Raw genomic sequence first — 10,000 nt, forward strand, 5'->3', positions numbered from 1 at the left:
AGCAACATCCTGGTCAGTGTCCATCTTTGTCCCCCTGAACACTCGTCCCAATTAACCTTTCATAACACACCACAGCAGCTTTTCATCCTCCACCATCTCTCTCTCTCTCTCTCTCTCTCTCTCTCTCTCTCTCTCTCTCTCTCTCTCTCTCTCTCTCTAGCTCTCTTCCCTCCCCCTCTCTCTTTCTGTCTCTTTCTTTCTATAACCTTTTCTTTCTCTCCACATTCCTCTCTGTGTCTCTCTCTCTCTCTCTCTCTCCCTTCTTGATCTTTCACCACTCCATCTCTCTCTCTCTCTCTCTCTCTCTCTCTCTCTCTCTCTCTCTCTCTCTCTCTCTCTCTCTCTCTCTCTCTCTTTCTCTCTTTCCAGCTGAAACATAAAAATGGCAGCTCTGTCCTGAAGCGCTCACCTGCTCCTCTCGGCCTCTCTGAGGAGAAACGTGGAGACGAGGCCAGTTTTCTCTTGTTAGTGAACACAGTAATAAAGCAAACAAAATACAATAGAAATCATTTTAAAATAAACCTGAAAAGTTGTAGAGCAAAAAAAGCAGACGTGTGTAAGAAAAGAGAAAAACAAAAAGGCAACAGAGGATCAAGTAAAAAAAGAGAGGAATAGCAATAAAATTGTAAGAGTGTCTCAGATAACACAAAGCCCCGCCTCCATTCCAAAACAATTTACACTAAGCTCCACCCCCACAATTGTAGTGGGTGTAAAGGGGCGTGGCTACGAAATGGCTTTTCTACCCATATGTGATTCTTGGATGTTGCAGCATGATCATTTCCCTTCACTTGAACTAGTAAAGTCAAACGTGTTCCAGCATGGCAGTGTCCCTGTGCTGAGCTCCGCTCGATGGCATGAGAGGGTTGATCTCCTGAATCAGGAATATCTGATGAGACAAGAAAAAAAAAAGAGCGGAAGTGTCAGCGTGTCATCGTCGGTTCGTGTGTTTGTACGCTGTTAGGCCGGCCCACTGCGTCCGATCTGAACGAGGTGCATTCACTGTTTACAATGGCGGCTTTGTGCTGAGACACGGAGAAACGCTGTGGAAAATATTTGCGAGAGAGAGAAAGAGAGAGAGAGAGAGAGAGAGAGAGAGAGAGAGAGAGAGAGAGAGAGAGAGAGAGAGAGAGAGAGAACTGCAATCAAAGTGTCTATTTCACACAGGACTCGGCCGGGGTGGTGGTTGGGGTGAGGGCTGGTTTTGTGCTGAGCTATGGGGTGAGAATGATGTGTGTGTGTGGGGAGAATTTTACAGCTTTCCCACGCAAGTCTGCGCATTCAGTGTGTGGCGTGAGGTTTGAGGGTGAGGGCCGGTCGACGCTCTGAACAGGCCTTTCGCTCAGGATACAAAAATCTCCTTTTATACTTTATGCTGTATTCCAGAGAGTAATTCCTGACAGCTGACTCACGAAAACTCACAACTGTAGATCCTCGGGACCTTCTCATCGGCTCAGAGTTCAGCAAAACAAAATGCCTTCTTCCATCATGTCTTTAACACAGGGTTCAAAGAGTGAAGTAGAAACTAAAAGGCTGTTTACATCGTGTCTTCAATACCAAGTTCAGCCAGTGAGGCTAAATCAAAATGGCTAAACCCAAAATGTTGTCAACTCCAAGTGACGTCAAAACAAAATGGCTGCGCACATCATGTCTTCAACACAAAGTTCAGCAAGTCACGTCGAAACAAATGGCTTCATTTAGAAGTTCAACAATCGCACATACAGCTTTGTTCTGGAAGGATCTTTCCTCTTTATTCGTGTATTCCCATCACAAAGTTTTTCAAGTTAAACAACAATAGTAATAAATTCTGAGTTCAACATTTGACATCAAATCAAAATGTCTGATCCCACAATGTTGTCAGCTCCAAGTGAGTTCAAAATCAAAAATGGCTGCTCAGATTGTCTTCATCATCTCTAAATTCAGAAAGTGAAATCTAATCAAAATGGCTGATTGCAAAATGTTGTCAACTCCAAGCGAAGTCAAAATAAAATAGCTGTATACTTTCTACATCTTTGGTTTCAGCAATTGGCTAAAGCAAAATGGCTGCTCGCATTATGCAGTTAAATTGGTTGCCCAAAGTTGGATACCCAGTTGTGGATTTGTGATTGGCGTCAAGAAAAAATCCACATGCTCAAACTCTGTGATTTCAACAAGTGGCATCATTTCAAAATGGCTGAAACACAGGAAGACTGAAAAAAGCCTCCATTGAGCTTTTCTGAGTGAAGCTAAAGACAATATTATATACACACACTCGTGATATCTTCATTAAGTGCCTACAACCTCTGCGTCTCTACAGGTTTGAACAGGAAGCAGAACTGGACCCGGGCCTTGGAAAAGAATCGGGTCAGGAGGTTTCCCCCGACGAGACGCTTTGATTGACAGTCGTTTATTGTGATGCGACAAAGCCACTGCTCCCCGGCTAATACTCAATCTTATCAGCACACCCGAGGCCAGTCAAAGAGGTTCCCCGGTGCGACAATGCGACGAAAGAGTCATTTGGTCACCTCGGCCACGGCCACAATGGCGCACATCTGGAGCAGTTGTGATTATTCCGCTGGCTCCATAGTCCCATCCGTCTGCTCAGGCTGAAGTAAAAGCGGGGGAGGGGTTCAGGAGAATGGCAGTGGTGGTGGTGGTGGTGGCTGAGTTTATGCAGAGAGGAGCACTGGCCTCCCGCAGGACTTCATTTTAATTTCTAATTCATTAATCTCTCCTGTGCAGACGTTTAGAGAGGTCTCATAAGGGTCGAGTCCATGCAGGGTCATCATCAGGGACGCGGCCACGGTGCGAGCGCGTTAACGCGTTAATTAACCGACACGATCGCACATATACACCAAACATACCAACCATCCGAGTAATGTTCACGTATCATATGTCGTAGCTGCAGTCAGGATTCCGTAAGGTATTCGGATTCGCTTTACACGTTCATGTTTCACTGAAGGATTAGCGTCATGGATTAATTACTATTAGCATGCTAGTGTTTGTTTTATTTACAGCAAATTCAGTCACAAAAAGGTCTGGATGACATCAAACTATATTCTACTTCCTGTCTAAGTTTTATTAGTAGGGGGTCGTGCGGTCTCCTTTCACTGGAGCCACAGCTGCACCACCTGCATACTTCATCTCTAGCAGAAGCTTCGATATTAACCTCATAAAATGACTCCCGGGGTTTTCAGTGCATTTTTTCCGTGCATTACGGTTTTCCTGGGGATTTGAAATTGAGGTAAATTGTGTGTTTTTGTGCGAATTCTACAGGAAAGAAAATGCAAACGTTTCATTAAAAGAGCTTAGCAACTGTTTTGAACCGTTTGGGGACGACCTTTCATCATGATGTCCATCTTGAAAAATGTCCTTGTAAGTGTATCTGAGACAAAATCGATTTCTCCTCCTCTGTCAGCCATTGTGAAAAAAAACAAAAAAAACAACAGCTATTAAATCCACTTCATAAATGTGTTATAAATATTGTGGTCGGTGCTGTGTAATGTATCCTAAACACAATGAAATTATTAGGAAAAGAAAGAAAAAGCACACGATTCGTGGCTCTGGGTTACTAATCGGAAGGTTGGTGGTTCAAGACCCAGTGTGGCCAAGTTGCCACTCTTGGGCACTTAACCCTCTGTGCTCCAGGGGGCACTGTTTCATGGCTGACCCCAACCTCCTAACATCGCCGAGATATGTGAGGAAAGAATTTCACTATGTAACGAGTATGAAGCACCTTTTTACAAGGACACAGGCTTCATAAAGCTTCATAACCTTAATGAGGAATCCATTAAAAAAAAAGAGTCACATATAATGTAATGATTAATCTCTCTTTCTTATCAAATCTCCTTCTTCATCCAAATAAATGCTACGCAGTGCTTATGAACGCACTATGAAGGCCCAACGGAGCCTGGGGTGGCTAAATGGGGGTGAAAGGGGGAAGCACATGCTGTGCTGCTGTTATTGGGGTTGTGTGTAATGTTCTGTGGGTCTGAGGGCAGAGAGTTCTCAAGCCAAAAATACAGAGAGACCACTGTTTATAGGGACTTTCACACACACACACACACACACACACACACACACACACACACACACACACACACACACACACACACACACACACAGAAAATATAGAAATGTGAAAAATCTGAAAGATGAAATCCGACATTCAGTAGGGATTACAACCACAATGAGGTGTTCACTAAGAAATGTGTACTTTTTATCCGTTTAGAGTTACATTTAATGCTATGTATCCTGTAATCAGTTATATTCCAGTAGCTATAACCAGTCAAACCTTCTTTTTGTCCCACTCTTTTGAAGTCAATAAGAAGAAAGGAACTCGTTTTCTTCTGTACTTTTGACTCCGGCGATGGAGACTACTTCCTCGAACATCTCGACACGGAAAGCGTCACCATGCCAGTGGTTTTTCAAACAGTACCGAGTCTCTGCGAATGAGCTGTTACCATAGATGTGATGATAGATAAAAAATTACTAATGAAAAATTATAAAAAAGTACAAAAAAAACAGCAACAAAAACTAGTCAATACATTTTTGACTAATAAGAGGAGAGAACTGAACATAAGTGACTTTGTACTTAGGTACCTCCGGCATTTCCTAAACGAGCCTACAGGGGGCAGAATCACATCACAGCCTTTCCTCCAAATCTCCACCACCCCAAAATAAATTCCTCACAGCCTCATATTAAGAAATTTCATGTTCGCATATACTTTAAATCTTGTGAGTTCCTCATGAAGTCTCCATTATTCTCCATCATTCTCCATCATTCTTCATCATTCTCCATCATCATCATCATCATCATCATCATCATCATCATCATTCTCCATCATTCTTCATCATTCTCCATCATCATCATCATCATCATCATCATCATTCTCCAGCATTCTTCATCATTCATCATTCTCCATCATTCTTCATCATTCTTCATCATTCTCCATCATCATCATCATCATCATCATCATCATCATCATCATCATCATCATCATTCTCCAGCATTCTTCATTATTTATCATTCTCCATCATTCTTCATCATTCTCCATCATCATCATCATCATCATCATCATCATCATCATCATCATCATCAATCTCCATAATTCTCCATCATTCTCCATCATTCTCCATCATCATCATCATTCTCCATCATTCTCCATCATTCTTCATCATTCGCCATCATTCTTCATCATTCACCATCATCATCATCATCATCATCATCATTCTCCATCATTCATCATCATTCGCCATCATTCTCCATCATTCTCTATCATCATCATCATCATCAATCTCCATAATTCTCCATCATTCTCCATCATTCTCCATCATCATCATCATCATCATTCTCCATCATTCTCCATCATTCATCATCATTCGCCATCATTCTTCATCATTCTCTATCATCATCATCATCATCATCATTCTCCATCATTCTCCATCATTCTCCATCATCATCATCATCATCATCATCATCATCATCATCATCATCATCATTCTCCATCATTCTTCATCATTCTCCATCATTCTCTATCATTCTCCATCATTCTCCATCATTCTCCATCATTCTTCATCATTCTCCATCATTCTCCATCATCATCATCATCATCATCATTCTCCATCATTCTCCATCATTCTCCATCATTCTTCATCATTCTCCATCATTCTCCATCATTCTCCATAATTCTTCATCATTCTCCATCATTCTCCATACTTCATCATTCTCCATCATTCTCCATCATCATCATCATTCTCCATCATTCTCCATCATCATCATCATTCTCCATCATTCTTCATCATTCTCCATCATTCTCCATCATTCTCCATTATCATCATCATCATCATTCTCCACAATTCTCCATCATTCTCCACTCACACTCTGTAGTTCATTAGACAGAGGAAGTGTTTTTACTCTGTCATTGTACTTAAGTACATTTTTAATTTGTACTTTTGATGATGATGATGATGATGATGATGATGAAGAAGATGATGAAGAAGATGACAGTGATGATAGTGATGATGTGATAATGATGGTAAAGCGGATAAAGAAGAAAATGGTGATAATGATGATGGATGATGGTGATGATGATGGATGATGGTGGTGATGATGATGATGATGATGGTGAAGGTAGTAAAGATAAGGTTGTTGATGGTGACGATGATAATGGAGATGATGATTTTGATTAAGATGATGAAGATTTTGCCGTTCTATACACAACTCGGAAGTACGCACACACACACACACACACACACACACACACACACACACACACACACACACACACACACACACACACACACAGTCTTGGACCTTCTCTAGGTCAGTAAAGCTGCTGTTTCGAGCGCGGCGGTTATTAATAAACGAGAGATCTATTAGCAAGCGCTTGTTTATGCATTCGAGGATCAAAGAGCTTCTGGATGATGTTTTCTCCTGCTTTTCTCCTGAAAGCAGTGATTGAGATGCTCATTAATGGCCTCCATAATGGACCGAAGAGAAAAATCTGGAAGAAGCACAAACATAAAGACACACATTCACATCACCCGGGGGTTAATCATCGTAAATAAGCACTAAATTGGGCTGGAGGGTGGAGACGTGGAAGAAGAAAAAACTCTCTGACAGACGAAAAACGAATGAAAATGAGAAATCGTTTTGGGTTTTTTTCTTCTCAGAATATATTTTCCCCCCAAAAAAATCATTTCTACTGCCCTTTTTTATAAAGCAGCCTACACTCAGACCAGGTTTATTCACAGTCTATCTGTTTCATTTGGTTATTATTGATGTATTGATGAATAATATGCTAATTGTAATTGATCTGATGTTGAGGTTCCTCCTGTTCTCACTTACTCTACAGCAGCTATAAATACTTCTGTGCTCTTAATTGGCTTTGATTTTTTTTTTTTTTTCAGTTAAAAGCATTTTCTTCACATTACAAAGAAACCATGTTCTGAACTGCCAAAGGTGGATGAAGAACCCCGTTCCTATGTCTGATTAACAGTAATTCATAACGACTTAATACTCGTTCTCCATCTCCATCTCAGGCTCTTCTCTATCATCTCCAAATACCTCTCTCTCTCTCTCTCTCTCTCTCTCTCTCTCTCTCTCTCTCTCTCTCAAAAAAAGAAAAAAAATACCCAATTAAACCATGCTAATGCCAGCATTCCCTGGATATGAGCGGCTCTGCAGGTCTGAGTCCAACCAATTACGCTGTTAATCAGACCCTGGGTAATAAAGTTTTGCTCTTTCACCAAAATGAAGGTAGAATCCCAGCCTATGGGAGAAGATCGAGAGAGAGAGGGAGAGAGAGATGAGGTGGATTGAGAGGTATGAAAGGCTGTAGGTCTGGGAATATTTTCCCCCTGGAGCACTGATGAAAAAGGAAAGTGTTTCTTTCAAGACTACAGTTTGTCGAAAACCTGATCATAAGATTGGTGTTTTATTGAACATCTCATTTCACATTTAATCCCTATTTGCTGTCAGAATAATCTCGACTCTTCTGGGAAGATCTTCCACTAGATTTTGTGTGAGATTCATTCACTCCTAAGAGTGTTAGTAGGTGAGGAGGCCTGGGGTGCAGACAGCATGAAAAAAATCATCCTAAATATGCTCAAGAGTTTTTTAGCAGGAGATCTTCCACCAAATCCAACCATATGGAGCTTCATGGTTCGGGCTTTGTGCACAGGGTCGTCATCATGCTGGAACAGGTTCGGGTCTCCTAGTTTTCTCATGTCAATTTCATGCTACAGCATCTCCAGAGACGTCCTCTACTATCGCCTATCTACTATCGGGAGAACCACATCAGGCTGGAAAAGGCAAGTGTCCCAATACTTTTGCACACACAGTGTAGTCAGGGTTCTGGTTCTGGTCATTAGGAAGTGGAGAAGGTAAAAGCAGAAGGTTTTTTAGGACGAGGAACGAGGAACATCAAGGAACAAACAATTCCCGGAAGGAAGTCGAGACCCAGACGTGTCTTTACCGCTAACGCTTACGCTAACGTCCTCATTAACCTGCTCACCTTCCCCCTGAAGACCAATTACACACACACACACACACACACACACACACACACACACACACACACACACACACACACACACACACACACAGTGATGTATTGTAATGTATTGAAGTTTTTTTTATTGTGCTTAATTTCTCTCTTCCTGCTGCTCATCTACTCTCTCTCTCTCTCTTTATCTCTCTCTCTCTCTTTCTCTCTCTCTCTTTCTGTCTCTCTCTCACTCTTTCTCTTACTCTCTTTCTCCTTATCTCTCTCTCTCTCTCTCTCTCTCTCTCTCTCTCTCTCTCTCTCTCTCTCACTCTTTCTCTTCTTCTCTCTCTCTCTCTCTCTCTCTCTTTCTCTCGCTCCCCTGAGGTATCAGTGACCAGTGTCCCTTTCTTCTTTTCAGATTCATCCTACCTCGTACCTCTGGATGGAGTTCTCTTTAACTGGAGGTCACTCTGGGTGGCGATGGTTCTACATCAACAGCCTAAAGATCCATGAAGTTACTGACCAACTCAAGAACTTTGAGGAAGGATTTGAACTGGAATTCATATCAAATCTTCTGCAATGTGCTCAGGACCACAGTTCTGCATCTAAGCTCTGAACACTGCACCTCAACAATGATGGAATGTAATGAACAGACATTCAGTGATGAGGATGAGGTTCGCTATTGAGTCTGGTTCCTCTCAAGGTTTCTCAGGGAGTTTTCCCTCACCACAGTCTCCAGTGGCTCACTGATTAGAGATAAACTTACTGTTTAAACAAAGTTGAAGTTGTTTATTGTTAAAAAAAAAAAAAACTACAAATAAAAATGAATTGATTTGAAGGTTTGATTGATGTTCTGATGTTAAAAACCTTCTTACATTTTTTATATTTTTGAAGAAAGTAACTGCAGACCTGAGCGTAATTCTGGATGCTGAGCTCTGAGTGTGAGAAGACCACCACTGTTTTGTTTGGTGTTTTTTTTTATGTACTGCTACATCCTGTATCTCAGCCTATTTATAAGCGCTCTAATTACACCCATGAAAGAACATGGGTGCGCGTTGCCATGGCAACACGATAAACACAAAGCGAGCTTCGTGGTTCCTCGCTTTTCCTCAACCTTCGTGTATCCGTGTCTTCCATCACCTCGGCTCACCTGGGTGACATTATTCTATTACAGAGTATATATTTACATACACTATAGGGCCAAAGTATTGGGACACCTGACTGTTTCAGGTATATGTGGGTCTTCACCAAACCTGTTCCAGCAGGTACCCCTGTGCACAAAGTCAGCTCCATGAAGATCTACTTTACATGGGTTGGATTTGGTGCAAGATCCCCCCCAGGTCTCCTCACCTCACCTACATGAGTAGATGACTTTACTAACACCCTTGCAGCTGAACTAACCTCCACAAATCTCCACAAAATCTGGTGGAACATCTTCAAAGAAGAGTGGAGCTTCTTATGGAGCTTATGGAGCTTCTTAAGGTGGAATGAGATGTTCGAAAAGGGAAGTGTCACCATGTCAGTGGTGTCAGATTCTGGATTGTGATTGGTCAGAAAGTCTCAAATGTTTCTCTATAAAATCAGCCCAGACAAATCAGTGTTTATAAAATCGTACACGTTATGGTTTCTATGGAAACATGGATGGAAGGAGTCTCCAGTGTCAGTGCTTTGGAATATTTTGAATCGGAACCAAAACTTTCCATTGTTTTCAGGACCTTCTGAGTAACTTAGATTGTATTAACTTATATTTTTCTATATATTTTATTCGTTTGTTTACATTATTCTACAAATTTAAGAAAAAAAAAATAGCAACAATAAAGACAGAAAAGAATTAAATAATGTTTGTGTGGTAAAAAATGTCAAACATTTTCTGTTTTTAAAATGTCATTAAATTTGTTTCTGATTTAAAATAAATTATTGTTGTTTGTAAATTTGCCTTTATTTAAAAAAAAAAAAAAAAAAAAAAAAAAAAAAAAAAAAAGAACAAAAAAATTATTTTAGAAAAAATAATTTTTTCTAAAAATATTTTTTTT

The 10,000-nt window shown here is 40.8% G+C and overlaps 1 protein-coding gene across 1 annotated transcript in view; it reads right to left on the reverse strand.

The window, feature by feature from the left end:
• gpd2 (glycerol-3-phosphate dehydrogenase 2 (mitochondrial)) overlaps positions 1-10,000 on the reverse strand; it is a 54,997-nt gene that overhangs the window by 1,332 nt on the left and 43,665 nt on the right. The window lies entirely within an intron of this gene.

This window comes from Silurus aristotelis, assembly GCF_946808225.1.
Source record: "Silurus aristotelis genome assembly, chromosome: 2".
Classification (NCBI taxonomy): domain Eukaryota; kingdom Metazoa; phylum Chordata; class Actinopteri; order Siluriformes; family Siluridae; genus Silurus; species Silurus aristotelis.